Raw genomic sequence first — 9,360 nt, 5'->3', positions numbered from 1 at the left:
TTAAATTGCCTTCTTGATTTCTTTCTCAGTTAGTTCATTATGCATAGAAATGCTACTGATTTTTGTATGTTGATTTTGCACCTTGTGACTTTAATGAATTTGTTTATTAGTTCTAACAGTTTTTTTTTGTGTGGAGTCTTTAGTTTTTTTTTCTAGATATAAGCTCATGTGATGTATAAAGAGGAAGAATTCATCTTCCTCTTTTCCAACTTGGATGTCTTTTATTTATTTTTCTTGCCTGACTATTCTGGCTAGGACTTTTAGTACTATGTTAAATAGTAATGGAGAAAGTGGGCATCCTTATCTTATTTCTAGTTTTTAGATTCATTCAATATGATGTTAGCTATGGACTTGTCATATATGGCTTTTATTATATTGAGGCATATTTCTTTTATGCCTAGTTTCTTGAGAATTTTTATAATGAAGGGAAACTGAATTTTATCAAATGTCTTTTCTGTATATATTGAGGTGATCATTTTGGCTTTGTTCTTCATTCTGTTGAAGTGGTGTATCATGTTTATTGATTTCTGTATGTTGAATCATACATGCATCTTTGAGGTAAATCCCACTTGATCATTATATTTTCTTTTTGATGTACTGGTGGATTTGGTTTGCTAATATTTTCTTGAGGATTTTTGTGTTTCTGTTCATTAGGGATATTGGCTTCTACTTTTTTTGTCCCATCTTTGTCTGATTTTGGTATCTGAGTAATAATGTTCTCATAGAATGAGTTAGGGAGAATTCACTCCTCTTCAATTTTTTGGAATAGTTTGAGGAGAACCAGTGTAGTTCTCTGAAAGTTTCATAGAATTCAGCAGTCAATCTATCTGGTTCTGTAATTTTCTTTTGTGAGAGCCCTTTTATTACTGATTATTTTTAAATATTTCCATCCCCTTTTCATTTTCCAGTTCTCAATAGTCTATGGCCCTGTGTTCACTGTGTATTTTGGAATGAAGCCTACTGTGATGTTGCATGGGTACAAAGCAGTGAAATAAGCCTTGAGAGATATGAGAGAGGAGTTCTTTGGATGAGGCAGAGTTTCCCAGTGATAGAAATATTTAATAAAGTATTATACTTGGTAGATGTTCACATAGCTCTGTCGGCATTGGTGATGGGGTTGAGGAGGGTGGACTTCAGAGACTTGAAGATCTCCTCAGTCAGAACTTGGCCCACCTATGTGACTTCTAATTATCACCTTTTTCTTTCTTGCCTGGGATCTCTCTCCTAGTCTGTTTCCCCTACTGTTAGAAATCATTTTCAGCAATGGAATGAAATAGAAGGTGTCTGGCATTTCTTACTTGTGACTCTGTGGAATTTCAGGATGGGGAAGAGGGACATTGAGAACTGTTTTTGAGAGGAGGCCTGCTGTATTGTGGAGTAATTGAGAAACACCAAGCATGTGTGACTCTCTACTCTGTATCACTGACCTTAACAGTCAGCTGTCTTCTCTAATGATGCTCATGGAAACATTTCAGTGTGGCTAGATCTTTCATTATGGGTCCGAGTTGTCAGCCCTCATGTGGAGGAGAGAGATTTGAAGCAGAAATCTAAGGGAGCTTGTATCTGTTCTTGTTGTGTTTGTACACAATGACTTGTATACAGTGTATAAAAGCCTCATTTAATCCTATTCTAGCCCAAAGTTTGTTTTCAAATCATTACATCATGAAGACAAAAGGTTTTGAGTTTCATTTTTACAAATTGTTAAAGAGCAATGGTTTTTTTCATAGTGTAAGCATGGATTATCTATTCTAGAACATTTTACCATGGAATATTTGTCAAGTGAACATGGTGGGAATGATCTCATCACAACCTTATGGAGCATGAAAAAATGATATACGCTTTCAATCTATTAGTCTATATTTTTGTGGTCAGCCTCACTGACATGTCTGAGAAGTTTTCCAAGGCCTATTGTTCTGATGTCTACATTTCTGACAATAATGATGGTTATCTATGGTTTTAATTGCTCCAACATCTCTTATTGCATCCCTCATCAACTGCCTTCTCCCTCTAAACACAGGGATATTTTAAAAGTCTCAGCATGTGGTTTTTAATGTTACTGACTACTTACTATATTGGCATATAGTTTAAGAAAGTGTGCTAATGCATAATTCTGTAAAATACAGAAGTACCAGGTTATAAAATGATTTAACTAGGTTTCAATTATTATTAATAACACTTTACTCTGTTTAACTGTAAGTTTGTCTAATTCATTTTTATGAATTTTACCTTGAGAAATTGTACCAAGTTCTTACAGTGAAGATTGGAGAAAAATCCCCTCATGCTTCCAGTAGGGGAAGGAGGGAAGTAGCAATTTTGAGCATTTCTGTTCTTAATAAGATCTGCTCTCAAGAGAAATTATTTTACCAAAATGTACCTACTGGGACTTTATAAGAGCCTAATGGATCTGGGGGAAGGTCAATAGTTAACTTTAGATCCTTCTTAGCCTTCCTGTCTTACCTAAGTGGTTCTGGAGGGAAAGGCTCAGTAAAAGACTGAGACCTAATCACTGAAGTGTAGAATATTACTTTCCCCCAACAATTTGCTACCACATTATTAAAGGCCTATTTACAGCAGTTTCTCTTAGTACATCATATCTGTACTTCAACATAAAATTATTAACACAAGGCCTCCTAAAATGTAAAAACCAGTGAAGAGACAGATCAAGCATCAGAGCCAAACTCAGATATGTCAGGGATGTTGGAATTATCAGACAAGGAATTTAAAGTAACTATGAATAATATGTTAAAGGCTCTAAAGGAAAGTAGATGTCATGAAAAAATGCATGGGTAATATAACCAGAGAGATGGGAATACTTTCAAGGGCTAATTAGTATACTGCAAAGAACTTTGAGGTTGAGGATATGTCAACGGAAACTTCCAAAATTGACAAAGTAAAGAGAGAAAGACTGGTAAGTTAGAATGGAAAAATCTAAGACCAAAGGTCTCTATCTCTGTTCTTGTGCCAGTCCCATGCTGTTTTGGTTACGATAGCCTTGTAGTAAAGCTTGAAGTCTGGTAGACTGATGCCTCCCAATTTGTTCTTTTTGCTTAAGATTGCTTTGGTTATACGAGGTCTTCTCTACTTCCCTACAAAGCATAGAATTATTTTTTCTAGATCTGTAAAGCATGATGATGGTATTTTAATAGAGATTGCATTAATTCTGTAGATCACTTTAGGTAGTATGGACATTTTAACAATATTGATTCTGCCAATCCATGAGCATGGTAGGGTTTTCCATGTGTTTCCATCTTCTAGGACTTCTGTTCTCAGTGTTTCATACTTCTCCCTATATAGGTCTCTCACCTCCTTCATTATTATTTTTTTTTTTTTTGAGACAGTGTCTCGCTCTGTTGCCCGGGCTAGAGTGAGTGCCGTGGCGTCAGTTTAGCTCACAGCAACCTCAAACTCCTGGGCTTAAGCGATCCTACTGCCTTAGCCTCCCGAGTAGCTGGGACTACAGGCATGCGCCACCATGCCTGGCTAATTTTTTGTATATATATATTTTAGTTGTCCATATAATTTCTTTCTATTTTTAGTAGAGACGGGGTCTCGCTCTTGCTCAGGCTGGTCTCGAACTCCTGACCTCGAGCGATCCACCCGCCTCGGCCTCCCAGAGTGCTAGGATTACAGGCGTGAGCCACCGCGCCCGGCCTCACCTCCTTCATTAAACATTTTTCTAAATATTTAACTTTCTTTTATGCTATTGTGAAAGGCATTGCATCTTTGATTTGATTTTTGGCTTGACTATTATTTGCATATATAAATGCCACTAATTTGTGTTCATTGATTTCGTATCCTTAGACTTTACTTAATTCATTTATCAATTCTAGGAGTCTCTTGGTTGAATTCTTAGGATTTTCTAGATACAATATCATATGGTCAGCAAAGAGTGAGAGTTTGACCTCTTCTGCCCACATTTGGACACCCTTAATTCCCCTCTCTTGTTTGATTGCTCTGGCAAGGACTTCCAGCACTATGTTGAATAGAAATGGAGACAGTGCACAACGTGGTCTGGTTCCAGTTCTAAGCAGGAATGCTTTCAGTTTTTTCCCATTCACTATGATATTGGCTGTGTGTTTATCAAATATGGCTTTAATAATTTTAAGGTATGATCCATCTATGCCTATTTTGTTAAGAGTTTTTATCATAAAAATGTGCTGGATTTTGGCAAATGCTTTTTCTGCACCTATGGAGAGAATCATGTGGTCTTTGTTCTTGCTTTTATTTTATTTTATTTTATTACTATGAAAATCTCTATGCCCACAAACTGGAAAATGTAGGGGAAATGGATAAATTCCTACAAGCCACACAACCTCCCTAAACTTAAATCAGGAAGACATAGAAATCGTGAACAGACGAATAAAGAGTAGTGAGTTTGAAGCAGTAATAAAATAATCTCTCAACAACAACAACAAAAAGCCCTAGGCCAGATGGAATCACAGCCAAATTCTACCAGAAATAGAAAGAACTGGTACCTGTCTTACAGAAATTATTCCGTTACATTGAGAAGGAGAGAATCCTCCCTAACCCATTCTATTAATGTGAAGCCAGTATCACCTTGATATTAAAGCCAGGAAAGAACACAAGGAAAAAAAATAACCCTAGACCAATATGCCTTATAAACATAGATGCAAAAATCCTCAGTAAAATACTACTAAACATTCAACATCACATCAAAAAGATAATTTACCATGATCAAATGGGCTTCATTCAAGAGATGTAAGGATGGTTCAACATATGCAAATCAATGTGTGATTCATCACATAAACAGAAGCAAAAACAAAGACCACATGATTATCTCAATAGACGTAGAAAAAGCATATGATGAAATCCAGCACCCTTTCATGACAAAATTCCTCAACAAACTTGATATAGAAGGAACGTACTTCAAAATGATATAGCCATATATGAAAAAACCACAGCCAACAATATACTAAATTTGGAAGAGTTGAAATCATTCCCCTATGAACTGGAACAAGATTTACTCAACATAGTATTGGAAGTCCTAGCCAGAGCAATCAGGCAAGAGGAAGAATGGAAGAGTACCCAAATCAGGAAAGAGAAAGCCAAATTATTGCTTTTCTCTTATGATATAATCTTATATTTGAAAACCCAAAGACACTACCAAAAGAATCCTAGCATAGATAAATAAATTGAGCAAAGTCACAGGTTACAAACACAATGTACACAAATCAGCAGCATTTTTCTATACTAAAAATAGGTAATCTGAGCATGAAATCAAAGATTCAATACCACTCACAATCACTACAAAGAAAATAAAATACTTAAGAATATACTTAACCCAGTAGGTGATTGATCTCTACAAGGAGAAGTATGAAACCATAACTCTAACTTTGTGTCATTGATGATACAAACAAATGGAAAAACATCTCATGTTTATGGATGGGTACAATCAACATGTCCCTGCTACCCAAAGTGATTTGCAGATTCAACACAATCTCCCTCAAAGTATCAACATCATATTTCATGGGACCAGAAAAAATAATTTTGTGCTTCATTTGGATCCAGAAAGAGCTCAAATATACAAAGCAATATTAAGCAAAAAAATAAATCTGGAAGCATCACATTACTAACATTATTTCTTCTTATTTGTTTACAATTCAAAATATTAAGAGCCTACAAATGTCTTTGGCTACATGGATTACCTTTATAATGCTTGAGTCATGGCTATAGGTGTGCCCACAGCCCAAATAGTGCTAATTTTATCCATTAGTTAGGTTTTTGCCCCTCCCTTCCTTCCCTCTCCCTCTGCTTGATTTCCACTGATTTTTACTTCCCTCTGTGCACATCTGTGCTCCTCACTTAGTTTCAGTTTAATAATGAGTATGTGTGTTTGGTTTTCTAGTCTTGAGATAATTTACTTAGGACAATGGTCTCCTGTTCCATCTTACCTGACTTTAAATTATACTATAAGGCTATAGTAACCAAAGCAGCATGGTACTGGTATAAAAGTAGAGACATAAAACAATGGAAAGGAATAGAGAACCCAGATATAAAACCACCTACCTACAACCAACTGATCTTAGAAAAAGTAGATAACAATAGACATGGGGGAAGGGAAACCACATTCAATAAATGCTTCTGGGAAAACTAGATAGCCATATGCAGAAGAGTAAAACAAGACCCCTATCATTTTCTTATACAAAAATTAATTAGAGATGGATAAAAGATTTAAATGAAGGGATGGAACCATAAAAATTCTAGAATAAAATGTAGAAAAAACTCTTTTAGAAATTGTTCTAGGAAAAGTATTTATGACTAAGATCCCAAAAGCAAGTGTAGCAACAGTAAAAATGAACAAATGGGACTTAATTAAATTAAAAATTTTCTGTATGACAAAGGAAATAATCAACAGGGTAAAGAGACAACCTATAGAATGGTAGAAAATATTCACAAACTATATATCCTATAAAGGGCTAATACCCAAAATCTACAAGGAACTCAAAGAAATAAGCAAGAAAAAAACAAGTAATACCATTAAAAAGTGAGAAAAATGACATGAACAGAAGTTTTCTGAAAGAAGATAGACAAATGGCCAACAAACAAATGAAGAAATGCTCAACATCACTACTCATAAGGCAAATACAAATTAAAACCACAATGAGACATTACCTTTCCCCTATCAGAATTGCCATTACTGAAATGTCAAAAAACAGTAGATGCTGGCATGGATACAGAGAGAAAGGAATGCTTATACACTGTTGTTGAGACTGTAATTAAGTGAAACCTCTATATAAAACATATGGAGATTCCTCAAAGAAATAAATACAGACTTATCATTCGACCCAGAAATCCCACTACTTGGTATCTACATATAGGAAAAGAAGTCATTTTATCAAAAGGACACCAATAGTGGAGTGTTTATTGTAGTACAATTCATAATCACAAAGATGTGGAACCAACCTAAGTCCCCATCAGTTTGTGAGTGCATTCACAATATGTCTTTTATATATATCATGGAGTACTGCTAAATTTCACACAAGAAGAAATAGGTAATTTGAATAGGCTTTTATCTATTAAATTAATTCACTCAGTAATTAATAATCTCCAAAATAGAATGCACCAAGCCTGTAGAGGTTCACTGATGAATTACACTAAACATTTAAGGAAGAAATTATACCAGTTCTCTGCAATCTCTTCCAGAAGGTAGTAGCAGAAGGGATTCTTCCTAAATGATCCTATCAGGCCAGCATTATCCTATTACCAAAACCAGAGAATGACATTATTAAAAAAAGAACTACTAGAGACCAATATATCTAATGAAAACAGATGCAAAACTCCTCAACAAAGCATTATCAAATTGTATTCAGCAGTATATAAAAGGAATTATTATATATACCAGTACCAAGTGGGATTTATTTTAGGTAACTGGTTCAATATTTGAACATCCATGAATGTATTCCATTACTTCAACTTCCTAAAGAAGAGAATGTCACTTGATGATATTAGTAAATGTGGAATGTATTTCACAAAATTCAACACACCTTCATGATAAAAACTCTCAGCAAGCTAGAATTATAGGGGAATTCTCTCAATTTGTTCCAGAGCATCTACAACAACCTTATAGGTAACATCACCATTAATGGTAAGAAATTGAAACTTTCTGCCTAATCACAGGAACAAGGCAAGGTGCTTCCTCTTACCACTTTGTTTGACAATATACTGGAAATCCAACTAAGGCAATGACAAGAAAAGGGAATAAAAGCTATCATTGAAAAGGAAGAAACAAAATTGTCATTTGCAGATCACATAATTGTCTTATGTAGAAAATCCCAAAGAATAAAAGAACCCCCAGAAACACCAAAAAAGAAATATAAAACAAAGCAGGAGTGAGAAAAAAATCTTCTGGAATTTATAAGCAATTAGAGTAAAGTTTCAGGACATAAGCCTAAGGTATAGCAGTGAATTAATTTCCTAGTGAATTACATACTAGCCATGAACAATTGAAATTTGAAATTAAAAACATAATATCACTTATATTAGTACAAAAATTATGAAATGCTTAGGTATAAGTGTGAGCAAATATGTACAAGATAATATGGAGAAAACTACAAAACTCTGATGAAAGAAACCAAAGACCTAAATAGATGAAGAGATATTACATGTTCATAAATGAGGACTCACTATTGTCATCAGTCTTCGTAATATGATCTATGGATAAAATGCAATCCCAGCTAAAATCCACACAAGTTCTTTTTTATTTTTTAATTAACAATCTGATTGTATAGATTATATAGAGAGGCCAAAAATTCAGAATAGCCAATGTTAAAGAAGAAGAACAAAGATGGGAGACTGACCCTGCCTTAGCGGACTGAAAGACTTACTATACAGCTATAGTAATCAAGACAGTGTAGTATTGCTCTCTAATCCACAACTCTAGCAAAGCAAAGGCTTGCTTTACTCTTTGACTGTGGGGGGCTTAATACTGATGATGTCCTGATGAACTACGCTAAGATGGGAATTCTGTGGGATGGGATATGAGATGTCACTGAGCTGGAAGTTGGACCATGGAGATTCTATTAATAATTTGATGTCTTGTGCTGATGCCTTGGTGACACTTTATCTAGCTAAGTTGCCAGTTGTTCATTCCTAAATAACGAAGCCAAGCTTAGAACTGTTTTTCTGAGAGATCCCTTTAAATTGTCGATGACTCTTTCATTCTATAAAACGGTCCATTAGGAGCCTCAGCTGAGCAGAAGGGAGGAAGAGCAGAGCAGGGACACCTATGTCTCAGGGAATGAAATGATTGCTTTCCAGAGAGCAATTGAGCTTATTTTACCCAAAGAAGCTGGTGTGGTTCTTTTAGATCAATGTGAGTCAGGTAGAAAATTCCTTCTTCTCTTTGCTCTGAATAATGTGTTCGTCACATATGTACGACCTGAGGTTTTAAAGGTTATAAAACCAAACTCTTTTGACCTCCAGTTTAGTCAATCAGTGCTGTAACATTTAACTAAATTAATGTTCAAGTTGAAAGTCACTGACTAGGTTCAATAATGAAATATTGAATCTTAGTACACAATATGTAAATTTTGGTGAACTCGGTTGAACTGAATGTTTTATTTGCGGGTAGGGTGCAATTGTTGGGTTATTGATTCTGGACTCAGCATTTCTGCCTACAGTCTGTGTATCCTTGGCCAAAGTACTGAATCTCTAAGGCCCAGCGTTCCCTTCCCCAAAATGAGAATAATTTTACTTCAGGAAAATTGAGAGAATCAAAAGTTATATGGTGTGTGTGAAATTTCTCTGTAAATTGTCAGAATCCCTGTAAACATGACTGATAAAACATTGTGTAGCTGGGTCTTGACATAATTTTTCTTAATAAAACAGGTGGAAATAACT

Source organism: Eulemur rufifrons, chromosome 28, assembly GCF_041146395.1.
Source record: "Eulemur rufifrons isolate Redbay chromosome 28, OSU_ERuf_1, whole genome shotgun sequence".
Classification (NCBI taxonomy): domain Eukaryota; kingdom Metazoa; phylum Chordata; class Mammalia; order Primates; family Lemuridae; genus Eulemur; species Eulemur rufifrons.
Note: the sequence above shows the minus strand (reverse complement) of the source record.